Consider the following 12,261-nt stretch of genomic DNA (forward strand, 5'->3'; position numbering starts at 1 on the left):
TTACAGTACATGTTCTAGAGTGGGATTTCCCAAACTTTTAAACCAAGGCCCCCCTCTGTAGACATAGAAACACCATGCCCTTCTGTAATATTCAAAAGTAAATACTGTGAGTAGTGACAGTGTAATTGGGAGGAAAAGCACTGCTTTTTCAAGCTGCAGGAGGGATTGTCCTTGCACTTGGCTGAGTAAAGGAAGTAGGTTAAAATTTCTGGGGCTATGGCTTGATGCTGGGGCTTGCTCACGAAGCGCCCTGAGGCTGATCCAGGCAATGTGGGAAAGCTCTAGGTTTGAGAGGACATGCAAGTGAGAGCCCACCATTGCAATATGTGGACAGTCCTTCCTCTCTCTTGGCTGTTTACCCTATTTTGTCAGCAGGTTGATGCGACTGAACCTTGAGAGCCACACTCCATAGTTAGCACGTGCTCAAGTTGAGCTTGGCCACTCCCCTGCTCTAATTGAGGCAACTCTAGTGTTCTGGGATCATCTTTCTGGCTTTACGGTTGCTATTAGCATTGAGGGGAGATCTTTAAGAAATAAGGGACCTAGCTCCTCCCCTCGAGCTGCCTAGAACATAACAGATAAACCAGCATTCATGAAAAGGAGGACATCAGGGTGCTTATGACAGTACATATGAGTCAGCACCAAGTGCCCGTAAGTGATGTGCCCTGTTCTTCTGCCATAGAACCAAAGCACTTAAGCACATTCATTTCTGGAAATAATCTCTCAGGGACAACAGGGCAGCCAGGGCAGGGTTTTGGCCTTGCCAAGCCCCGCTCCACCTTTGGCCTCACTCCTCCACCTGGCTTTGGCTGGCCTCGGAGGCTCAAGTGCACTGATGTCAAGGGTGGGGTGGTTGCACATTTTCCATGGGGGCAGAAGTGAGTCCATTGGGAGCGGGACCTGTATCTTAAACTTTCCTTTTATATTCATGTAAGAAGAGAGAGATTAGGCTTTTCTGCATTAACGTACAGATTCACTGATGTGTTCTAAAGTGCTGGACATTGTTGGTACTTGCCACCATCCCAGCCCTTCTCGGTTCCTCCCTGTCCTTAGAGACATAAAGCCTGAAGGCGACACTTGCCGCACTCCTTTGCCGGTAGACGTGGGTTCTTAGCATTCTGCCCCAAGAGGGGCTGTGTCCTGATTTTGGAAGGAGGAAGGTGATTAGAAGCTGTTTCCTTCTGGTGACTGCATGGGACAGGCTTTTGAGCATGAGCAGAAGGCAGATGGGGGGTTTGCCAGCAGCCTCTGGATATCGTCTTGAAGCTCACCTACTTCACTTGTGCAGGCAGCTGAGTCCACCCCTGCGGGCAGGGGAGCTTCCCTGCAACTCTTGCACTCCTAGATTTCTAGAAACTTCCTCACCTTAGCCTCCGCCTTCCAGCAGCCATATAAGCTTCTGATTCTGTATTAAACCACTTCCATTCTGAAGATTTAGAATGGCTCATGTGTTCCCAGCCAGACTTGGACTTGTCCATCTTCTTCAACGTATCTGTCCTGTAGAGGTGGCCCACTCTTCAGAAAGAAGAGTAAAACTTTCACAATAAGTGGCCTATATATTATCTAGTTTAAACACGAGTGTATTTCATCAAATCTAAGACCCTTTTGATTGTAAGATGCACCACTGTTTACCAAATAATGAGGGAAAATGCAACCTATTAAACTGTCACTCACCATTGATTATAATATGCAAACTGGGCCAGCCGTGGTGGCTCACGCCTATAATCCCAGCACTTTGGGAGACTGAGGCGGGCAGATCACTTGAGGTCAGGAATTCTAGACCAGCTTGGCCAACATGGTGAAACCCAGTCTCTACTAAAAATACAAAAATTAGCCAGGTGTGGTGGCAAAATGCGGCAGGTGGCATAGCCATGAGAGATCCACCAGGCAGCCTCTACCTGGCTGAGAAGATTGTGCAGGGCTTGTGGAGAAGGCGTTGTTTCCACCAAGACCTGAAGCATGATGGACATGGGTCAAGGGAGGTGTATGTTGAAGGCCAAAGACCCTGAGCAGTAGCGAGCTTCTGTCAAGACACACCTGCCCCTCTTCTAGTAGGTGTGTTACTTTCTGTTCAAGTGTCCTCAGTACATCTGACGATGATTTGATTGAAAACCTTTATCTTTTACCCCAGGTTAAACCAATTGTTCCTACATCATTTACTGAATAACCCATCGTTTCCCAAAGGGTAAAGTCATGTGATAAATACCATTATCACATATTAAATCCTTATAAAGTGTTTTAAAAACATAATGTATTATTTGTGTGGAACAAAATTACCCGCAAACTTAGTAGCCTAAAACAACAAACACTCATGATTTCATGCAGGGTCTGATGATCAGAAATCTGGGCACTGCTCAGTCACGTGATTCTGCCCCAGGGTCTTAAAGGTCATACACGTGCTGTTGGCTGGAACTGCAGTCATCTCAAGGCTTGACTAGGATGGGGCTCTGCTTCCCAGGTGGCTCACTCACATGTGGGATGACTATAACTCGTCCCTGGAGGTAGCACTGAGAGGCTTGTGCCCCAGCTCACCCCACGGTCCCGGGATGGTTGGTCATCCACACACATTGACTGGAGCCCTCGGCTCCTCTGTGGCTGTTGGCAGAAGGCCTCCGTTCTCATGGAGCTGCCCACCCCAGCTATCTATTCCCTCCAGTAAAAGGCTCCCAAGACTCCAGCGGATGGGAGGCAGAAGTGATCCAGGAGAGAGGCAGAGATATCTGCGGACCTTTCACAAAACCGAGCACAGGTTCAGCAACAAGGAACATGTGAATTATAGGAAGCAAATACTGTCTTTTGTAGCTTAGGGTCGTAAGAGACACATGACGACTTCTGTGATGTTCTGTTGGCCCAGAGACCATCCCTGATTCACTGTGGGGTTGATTACACAAGAACGGGGCTATCAGGGGGCAGGGACCACTGCAGGTCAACTTGTGGGCTGATACCACACATGAAAAATATTGACCTTCACCAGTGATTAAAGAAACACGAAGTAAAACAGGGTGTGTGTGATTCTCCACCTCTTGTAAATTTAGCAAAGTCATGGAGGCCATAATCCTAAGTGAATTAATGTAGGAACAGAAAACCAAATACTGCATGTTCTCACTTACAAGTGGGAGATAAATATTGGGTACTGATGGACATAAAGATGGTATCAGTAAGAAAGTGAGGACTACTAGATGCGTGAGGGAGGGAGGGAGGAGAGCAACAGTTGAAACACTCAGTGTTGGGTGCTATGCTCACTACCTGGGTGACAGGATCATTCGTACCTCAAGCCTCAGTGTCACATAATATACCCAGGTAACAAACCTGCACGTGGACTCCCTGAATCTAAAAGTTGAAACAAAATTTAGCAAAAGTCAAACCAATGTCAAATACTCATGCTAATGGTACGCGAATTTGGTGTAGCATATCCAGAAGGCAGTTAGGCATCACACAGAAAAAGCCTGAAAAAGGCACACACCTATTGACAGTAATTTCTCTACTTCCAGTGTATCCTGCAGACGTAGCCACGTGCTCAAAGAGCAAGGTATTAGCAAGCCTGTTTATCACAACATTGTTAGAAATGACAGCTCATAGGCCTGGCGCGGAGGCTGACGCCTGTAATCTCAGCACTTTGGGAGGCCGAGGCGGGTGGATCACGAGGTCAAGAGATCGAGACCATCCTGGCCAACATGGTGGAACCCCGTATCTACTAAAGATACAAAAAAGTTAGCTGGGCGTGGTGGCGCATACCTGTAGTCCCAGCTACTTGGGAGGCTGAGGCAGGAGAATTGCTTGAACCCGGGAGGCAGAGGTTGCAGTGAGCCGAGGTCGCACCACTGCACTCCAGCCTGGTGCCTGGTGACCGAGTGAGACTGTTTCAAAAAGAAAAAAGAAAAGAAACGACAGCTCATAAACCAGTCCACAACGGGGGAACTGTTGAAATTCTGTTACACCCATGCAGTCATGAAAAAGTGACACGGGAAAGTTATTCACATGGAAAGATACACGATATGTTGATCAAAGCAGGTCACAGGCAGATTTGCAGCATTTCTTCTCTAGGGGATCTCACTGTGAATTTATACCCAGATGTGTTTACACGTTTAGAAGACGTTTGGAAGATACACATGAACCTGTTTATAGCGTGTATGGAGGGACAGCTGGGATTCTGGCCATGTTCTCTTCACTTTGCTTACCTTCACTCTGCTTTCCCTGCAGTAAGTATATTGCTGTTACAATAATTGTTCAATTTCAAGAACACAGGCTATATCACGTGCAAATCACGGTGGAAGACCAAAGGAAATAAAACATTGCCAGTTAGCAGGCAGCAGAAACAGCCAAAACAAGGAAAATCATATGTCAGAAGACCAACTTAATGTAATGACATTACATAGAAACAGATTAAACGCCCACGTTAAAAATATTCCAGGATTGATGTTTTTAAACGATTATATGCTTTTACCTGCCTCATCATTTCCCTTAAACATGAGAATAAAGGGGTGAGCCGAGCATGGTGGTGCCTGCTGTCGTCCCAGCTACCGGGTAGGCTGAGGTGGGAGCGTTGCTTGAGTTCAGGAGTTCAAGACCAGCCTGGGCAATATAGGGAGACCACCATAAATAAAGGACTGGACAGAAACCGATCAGCAAGGAAACAGGAAGTGCCACCGTAATAATACTGATCCAGGCGAGGGAGAATTAGAGGAAAAAGCAGTCAATGCCTCAGGGCTGGCTACCTGGTAAGAGGTTCAAGTGCAGATCATGAACTTGTGTATGATCAATTACACGTAATCAAAAGTAGAAACCAGAACCAGATGGACCTTGTGGATAATTAAATAGAAAGGCACAGGAATGAAAGACTTTGTTCTCAGTCTTTGACAGATGTATGCAAAATTAAATGGCAGATATTGATATCATTGTAAAGGCATTATTAATAGACATCAAATTCAAACAGGGAGCATAGCCTTTTCAGGACTCCGTAGAACATTTACAAAATTGGGTACCTACTATGCTACCAAAAACCCTCTGGATGACAGAAAGCACAGTACAGGCTATGGTCTGGGGCATAAAGTTGGAAGTTGATGAGACCCTCTGAGGCACTAACAACAAAATCAATCACTACCACCACCTTTCTAGGCAAAGCTTCTTTCCGGAACTTTCTCCTTTGTGTTCCTGGCCTGTATATCCAACCGTCAGCTAATGTCTTTACCTCCAAGCCACGGCCATCTCCTGCTCATTGTCCCTGAGTCTTTTCCTGTCCTCTTTTTGCCACTCTACCCCTCTCCAGTCCCGCCTGTGTCAATAGCATCCTCAGGGAGGAGTCATGAGAGTGGGTTTGCCAGCTGCTGCATCTCACATCCTTTTCACCTTGCTTAAACCTTCAGTTTTGTCTTGTGACTCTTTTAGGTTTAGACAATCTTTCAAACTCTCTGAACCAGGCAAAATGACATTCCCTTTAATAAAGGCCATATTCCCACGCCACCTTCTAATCTTTTATCAAAGAAATACTATAGTTTGTTTACATACCTTGTATGTAAAACTGTTTTTCCAGTAGTCTCAATTACATATTACACTGTTAACTCTTAGTAACTTTAATTTTTTTTATCTCGGCTCACTGCAACCTCCACCTCCTGTGTTCAAGCAATCCTCCAGCCTCAGCCTCCTAAGGAGCTGGGATTACAGGGGTGCACCACCACACCCAGTTAATTTTTTTCTATTTTTAGTAGAGATGAGGTTTCACCATATTGGTCAGGCTGGTCTTAAACTCCTGACCTCAAATGATCTGCCTGCCTCTGCCTCTCAAAGTGTTGGGATCACAGGCATGAGCCACCACACCTGGTTTACCAATAATTTTAAAAGCTGTCTTTGTTTCAAAAGATTGCTAAAGTCACATGAACAAACGGCATTGAAATTTCTTTTTCTTTTAGTCAGGGTCTTGCTTTGTCAACCAGGCCGGAGTGCAGTGGTGGGATCTCGGCTCACTGCAACCTCTGCTTCCTGTGTTCAAGCAATTCTCCTGTCTCAGCCTCCTGAGTAGCTGGGACTACATGCAGGCACCACTGCACTCGGCTAATTTTTGTATTTTTAGCAGGGATGGGGTTTTGCCATGTTGCAGGCTGGTGTCAAACTCCTGACCTCAAGTGATCTGCCCTCCTCATCCTTCCAAAGTGCTGGGATTACAGGCATGAGCCACTGCACCTGGCCTATGCCTTATTGTATTACTGACACTCACACCAACACAAGGTTTGCTCTGCCCATGTCTGTCTTCCTGACATTCATACCCACACATGATCTGCCTCTGCCCATAGCTTACTGTCTTTCTGTCATTCGTATCCACATGCAATATGGCTCTGCCCATCTCTTCCTGTCTTCCTGCCATTAGTACCCACACAGGATCTGCCCTGGCCTGTGTCATCTTTCTGTGCTTCATCCTCACACCTCTTCTGCTCCTGTCTGTGTCTTTCTGATTTACAAGAGTCCATATCGACCCATGATGTGTTTCCTTCCCTTATCTCGTTGCCTTACTTGATTCTGACACTTACTGAATATTGAACCCATCCTTCCCCTCTTGGCCACTCTTGTGAATCTGCCCTGGCCATTTCTCGGAGCTTCTGCATGTCCAGCTTCCTTCTGAATTCAGGCCCTGCCCTGGCAGTGCCTCTTCCTGGGTTTCTCTGTTCCCAGGGTTTGGGGCGTCTTCTTCTTTGGACCTTTTGTGTCTCAGTTCCAATGTTGCCTCTCAGAGAAGTCTTCTGTGACCGTCCCTCTTGGCATGTCCTCCTTCCTTGTCATTCCCTTTTACTTTCTTCACAGTGCCCCATGCCTTCAGAAGGAATTTTGTTCCTGTCTGTTTTCCCTCCCCTTGCTGATCCAGAAGGTCAAGGTCAAGGCCTGGTGTGTGCAGCTGCCCGCTCTGACCCTGCCTCATGATAATGCACGGTGCCCTGGAGGTGCTGGGTGAGGTTGTGCTCAATGAAGAAGTGAATTCTGAGAGAAGATCCAAGATGGCCAAATCGGAACAGCTCTGGAGTCCAGTTCCCACAAGAACAAAGCAGAGGGCTTATGATCGCAGCATTTCCACACAAGTTTTCACTGCCCACAGACCAGGAGATTCTCAGGCTGAAAAGTGCCACGAGTTTCGAGCACGGCTGTTTCAGCCAGCGCAGTGGGTCTCCACACACAAACCCACACGCAAATCTGGGCAGCCATTTCAACTGTCACCTGGAATGCCTGGGAGACAGAGCCACCCATTCAACTGATAAAAAGGGGGCTGAAACAGGGAGCCAGGTGATCTGGCTCGGGAGTTCCCACCCCCACGAAGACCAGCAATCTGAAACGCTCAGGACTGAGAGTTTCGCAGCAAGCACTGCTGGACCCAGAACGGTCCAGCTCTGCGGGGGGAAGGGCGTCAGCCATTACTGAGGCAGTCCACCATTACTGAGGGAGTCCGCCATTACCTAGGCCGTCTGCCATTACAGAGGCAGTCGGCCATTACTGAGGCAGACTGCCATTACCGAGGCAATTCTAACTATACCTCTATAAACAAAACCTCTTGGAAGTTCACACAGCAGCTGGGCAGAGCCCATAGCAGCTCAGCAACGCCTCTGATGGTAGACTGTGACTAGGCTACCTCCTTGCTGGGCAGGGCATCTCTGAAAAAAGGAAGCAGCACATCAGGAACTTCTAAATAAAGCCCCACCTTCTCAGGATAGAGCACCTGGGAAAAAAAGGCGGTTATGAGTTCTGCTGCAGCAGACTTAGACATACCTGCTCAGCAGCTCTGAATGGAACAGTGGAGCTCCCAGCACAGCATTTGAGCTCCTATAAGAGACAGACTGCCTCCTCAAGCAGTTCCCTGAATCCTGTATATCCAAAGAGACACCTCATAAAGGAAAACTCGAGCTGACATCTGGCACATATCCTTCTGGGATGAAGATAACAGAAAAAGAAATTGGAAGCAACCCTTACTGTTCTGCAGCCACTGCAGGTGATCCCCAAGCAAGCAGAGTCTGCAGTGGACTTCCAGCAGTCCTATAGCAGAGGGGCCCATTAGAAGGAAAACTAAAAAAACAGAAAGAAATAACCTCAACATCAACTAAAAGGACATCCACTCAGAGACCCCACCTGAAAGTCACTGACTACGAAGACCACAGGTAGATAAATCCACAAAGATGGGAAGAAACCAGTACAAAAAGGATGAAAGCACCCAAAACCAGAAAGCCTCTCTTCCTCCAAGAGATCACAGCTCCTCACCAGCAAGGGAACAAAGCTAGATGGAGAATGAGTCTGATGGATTGACAGAAACAGGCTTCAGAAGGTGGGTAATAACAAACTTCTCTGAGCTAAAAGAACATGTTCTAACCCAATACAAAGAAACTAAGAACCTTGAAAAAAGGTTTGACAAAATGCTAACAAGAATAGAGAAGAATAAAAATTAATTAATGGAGCTGAAAAAACATGAGAGCTTCACAAAGCATACACAAGTTTCAATAGCCGAATCAAACAAGCAGAAGAAAGGATATCAGAGAATGAAGATCAGCTGAATGAAATAAAGTGAGAAGGCAAGAATAGAGAAAAAAAGAGTAAAAAGAAATGAACAAAGCCTCCAAGAAATATGGGATTATGTGCAAAGACCAAAGCTACATTTGATAGGTGTACCTGAATGTGACAGAGAGAATGAATCCAGGCTGGAAAACACTCTTCAGGATACTATCCAGGAAAACTTCCCCAACCTAGCAAGGCAGGCCAACATTAAAGTCCAGGAAATACAGAGAACACCACAAAGATATTCCTCCAGAAGAGCAACCCCAAGGCACATAATTGTCAGATTCAACAGGGTTGAAATGAAGGAAAAAATGCTAAGGGCAGCCAGAGAGAAAGGTCATGTTACCCACAAAGGGAAGCCCATTAGACTCACAGTGGATCTCTTGGCAGAAACCCTACAAGCCAGAAGAGAGTGGGGGCCAATATTCAACATCCTTAAAGAAAAGAACTTTTAACCTAGAATCCCTTATTCAGCCAAATTAAGCTTCATAAGTGAAGGAGAAATAAAATCCTTTACAAACAAGCAATTGTTGAGAGACTTCATCACCACCAGGCCTGCCTTACAAGAGCTCCTGAAAGAAGCACTAAATGTGGAAAGGAACAACCAGTACCAGCCACTCCAAAAAGGTACCAAATGGTAAAGAGCATCGACACAATGAAGAAACCGCATCAACTAACAGGGAAAACAACCAGCTAGCATGAAAATGGCATGATAAAATTCACACATAACAATATTAACCTTAAATGTAAATGGTCTTAATGCCCCAATCAAAAGACATAGACTGGCAAATTGGATAAAAAGTCAAAACCCATCAGTGTGCTGTATCCAGGAAACCCATCTCATGTGCAAGGACTCACATAAACTCAAAATAAAGGGATGGAGGAAGATTTACTAAGCAAATAGAGAGAGAGAGAGAAAAAAAGCAGGAGCTGCAGTCCTAGTCTCTGATAAAACAGACTTTAAACCAACAAAGATCAAAAGAGACAAAGAAGGGCATTACATAATGGTAAAAGGGTCAATGCAACAAGAAGAGCTACCTATCCTAAATATATACGTACCCAATACAGGAGCGCTCAGATACATAAAGCAAGTTCAAATCAGATACATAAAGCAAGTTCAAATCACAGTGGGCCTTATAGCATCATTAATCGTATAGCCATGATATGTCTATTATACTATAATACATGCTGCCTACAACAGACTCATGTTAGGTCTAAAGACGAACATACGAAGAAGTGCTCATCATCCCTGGTCATTAGAGAAATGCAAATGAAAACTACATTGAGATACCACCTCACGCCAGTTAGAATGGCGATCATTAAAAAATCTGGAGACAACAGATGCGGGAGAGGATGTGGAGAAATAGGAACACTTTTACACTGCTGGTGGGAGTGTAAATTAGTGCAACCATTGTGGAAGACAGTGTGGTGATTCCTCAAGAACCTAGAAATAGAAATTCCATTTGACCCAGCAATCCCATTACTGGGTATATATCCAAAGGATTATAAATCATTCTATTATAAAGACACATGCATACATATGTTCACTGTGGCACTGTTTACAATAAATAGCAAATACCTGGAACCAACCCAGCTGCCCATCGACGACAGACTGGACAAGGAAAATGTGGCACATATACACCATGGAATACTGTGCGGCCATAAAAAATGATGAGTTTGTGTCCTTTGCGGGGACATGGATGAAACTGACACAAGAAAAGAAAATCTAACACCACATATTCTCACTCATAGGTGAGTGTTGAACAATAAGAGCACATGGACACAGGGAAGGGAGCATCACACACTGGTGTCTGTTGTGGGGGAATAGGTGAGGGACAGCAGCAGGGGGTAGGGTGGTTGGGGAGGGATAACATGGGGAGAAATGCCAGATATAGGTGACAGGGGGATGGAGGCAGCAAACCACCTTGTCAAGTATGTACCTACGCAACACTCCTGCACGTTCTGCACATGTACCCCAGAACCTAAAGTGCAATAAAATATATATTTTTAAAAAATGGTTGAGGAAAGTACTTTCAAGCTTGCCTGAGGTCTGAGAAGCTGAGCTTTCTGCAATGGTCTGAGGGTAAGCTTTGACTGGAGTGTTTGAAGGACGCCTTTCCTGTTTGCTTTCTCGGCGTGGAAACGTCAAGATGCAGAATCCAGATAGGTCACTGTAGCCTGGGCCTCTGCGATCTGGATTTGAAGCTGCAGACTGTGTTGAACTGGGCGAGCGGGAGGGCAGAGTGCGCTGGGGTCCAGCCTCCTGGGGTCCTGGAAGGGTGGGATGGTGTAGGCTGGTCCCCCACCCAGAATTAGTCAGAATTTGCTTCCCCACCAGGAGCGAGGTGAGTGAGAGGCGGGTCCTGGAGTAGTGCACCTGGAGGTGATCAGCATGGGCTGAAGTGTCAGAGGAGGTGACAGCCCAGGTCTTGCCTAATTAGTAGGTCTCTTCCAGCTGGAGATGCTGCCATCTTCTGTCACCCCTGGGGCACACCTGAGACCCTGCTCCCCGGACCTCCCCCCAAGAGGCTGAGTGCTAGACTCAGCCTGGGAGACAGGCTGAAGTTCTCAGGTAAATTTTACCCTACCAAGGCTGCGGCTTTGTAGGTAACACAGAAATGGGGAGGTGCTAGCTTGTCACTCTCTCCCATGCTCAGTCTCTTCCCTTTTCATCACCATCTCAGCCCCAACCATCTTCCTCCCTCCCTTCCTCCTTCCCTCCTTCATCTCTCTCTTTCTCTCTGACACATGCACACGTGCACACACACACACACACAGATGTGTGTCTGCTCATGAACACATGAGATCCAGTTTTCACAACTGATGGTGGGAGCTCAGTGCTGTTCTCCAGCTCCTCCGGGCCTTTCTCTGTCCTTACAAAGAAGGTGCCCTGTGATGGTTAATGCTGAGTGTCAACTTGATTGGGTTGAAGGATGCAAAGTGTTGTCCCTGTGTGTGTCTGTGAGGATGTTGCCAAAGGAGATGAACATTTGAGTGGGTGGATTTGGAGAGGCAGATCCACCCTTAATCTGGGTGGGCACCATCTGATCAGCTGCCAGCAAAAGCAGGAGGAAGAGCAAAAGCAAGTGGAAGAGCGTGGAAGGACTAGCCTGGCTTAGTCTTCCGGCCTACATCGTTTTCCCGTGCTGGATGCTTCCAGTCCTCAAAGATCGGACTCCAAGTTCTTCAGCCTTTGGACTCTTAGACCTTTAATCACAGACTGAAGGCTGCACTGCTGGCTTCCCTACTTTGGAGGTTTGGGACTCGGACTGGCTTCCTTGCTCCTCAGCTTGCAGACGGTCTATTGTGGGAATTTACCTTGTGATCCTGTGAGTCAATCCTCCTTAATAAACTCCCCTTTATATATACAACCATCCCATTAGTTCTGTTTCTCTGGAGAACGCTAATACACATTCCTTTGTCAAAACTGCACTTAGGGCCAAAAACCCACTGCAGACCCTGGGGTCAGCAAAGCGGCAGCTCTCAGGGCCTCCTGGAAGCATGGCGTTGCACATCTCGGCCAGGCCACTGGAGCTGTGTCCAGGGCTCCAGGCCACAGGTGGTGAGCACTGTGCCTGTTGAGATGGACTCCCTCCCCCGCTGCCGTGGCCATCAACGGTGGACTGAATAAAGAAAATGTGGTACAGATACACCATGGAATACTATGCAGCCTTATCAAAGAACAAAACCATGTCCTTTGCAGCAGCATGTATACAGCTGGAAGCCTTTCTCCTAAGT

The sequence above is a fragment of the Callithrix jacchus genome, chromosome X (assembly GCF_049354715.1).
Source record: "Callithrix jacchus isolate 240 chromosome X, calJac240_pri, whole genome shotgun sequence".
NCBI classification, from domain to species: domain Eukaryota; kingdom Metazoa; phylum Chordata; class Mammalia; order Primates; family Cebidae; genus Callithrix; species Callithrix jacchus.